A 754-nucleotide genomic window follows, 5' to 3' on the forward strand; every position below is an offset into this window, starting at 1 on the left:
CATCCTTTTTCATCCTCTTTTAGGATGCCTTTTGCCTTTAGATTTTGATTCTTTTCTTAGTTCTCGGAAGCCTCGGGCTCCGAGGATCATCTGCCACTTCAGTCCACTACCTCGGGGTCCTTTATCACTCAGTTATAAAAGCCAGCTTTCAAGGAGCACATTCATTCCCCTAAATGAGCCCTTTGCCAGCTCCCCAGGTCTGGGAAGAAAAAAACACACTAGGAACAGCCACCCCCCTCCCCCCATCCCCAGACTGCAAGTCATTGTTAGTCTTATCTCCTGCCACTCATTCGGCAAAGGGGAATTCCAACCCTTCCGTAACTGTCCTCCACAGTAAGCCATTCAGATCTTTACACCCTGTCGAATGTAAGAGAGGCTGAAGGGAGCATCGGATAGATATGGTCTTGGGCTAAGAGTAAGGAAGACCTGAGTTTGAATTCTGCCTTTGACACTCATAAACTGGGTAAATGCCTTAACCTCTCAGAGGTTCAGTTTTTTTTTTATTAATAGTAGTAGTAGTAGTGATGGTGGTGGTGGTGGCAGGGGGGAGGGGCGGCAGCAGCAGCAGCAGCAGCAGTAGTAGTAGTAGCAGCAGTAGCAGCAGCTAGCTGTTCTAGGGACCAAATGAAACAAATGTAAGATACTTAAGGGCTATATAAATATAACTGTAGATGCTGCCACTAATCCCTACTACAGTCTTTGCTATTCAGTCTCTCCATGACTGGTAATAATAAAATGGGATTGACTTCCTTTT

The 754-nt window shown here is 45.8% G+C and overlaps 1 long non-coding RNA gene across 2 annotated transcripts in view; it reads left to right on the plus strand.

Moving 5' to 3' along the window:
* The first annotated feature begins 344 nt into the window (after nucleotides 1-344).
* Nucleotides 345-754, plus strand: part of LOC138153767 (uncharacterized) — a 16,230-nt gene continuing 15,820 nt past the window's right edge. For both annotated transcript variants that reach the window (XR_011166447.1, XR_011166448.1), the window contains exon 1: nucleotides 345-463. This is a non-coding gene — a long non-coding RNA (uncharacterized lncRNA). The remainder of the gene's footprint in view (nucleotides 464-754) is intronic.

This window comes from Petaurus breviceps, unplaced genomic scaffold, assembly GCF_028583685.1.
Source record: "Petaurus breviceps papuanus isolate PSGF00001 unplaced genomic scaffold, PetGlider_PUasm1.0 151, whole genome shotgun sequence".
NCBI lineage: Eukaryota > Metazoa > Chordata > Mammalia > Diprotodontia > Petauridae > Petaurus > Petaurus breviceps.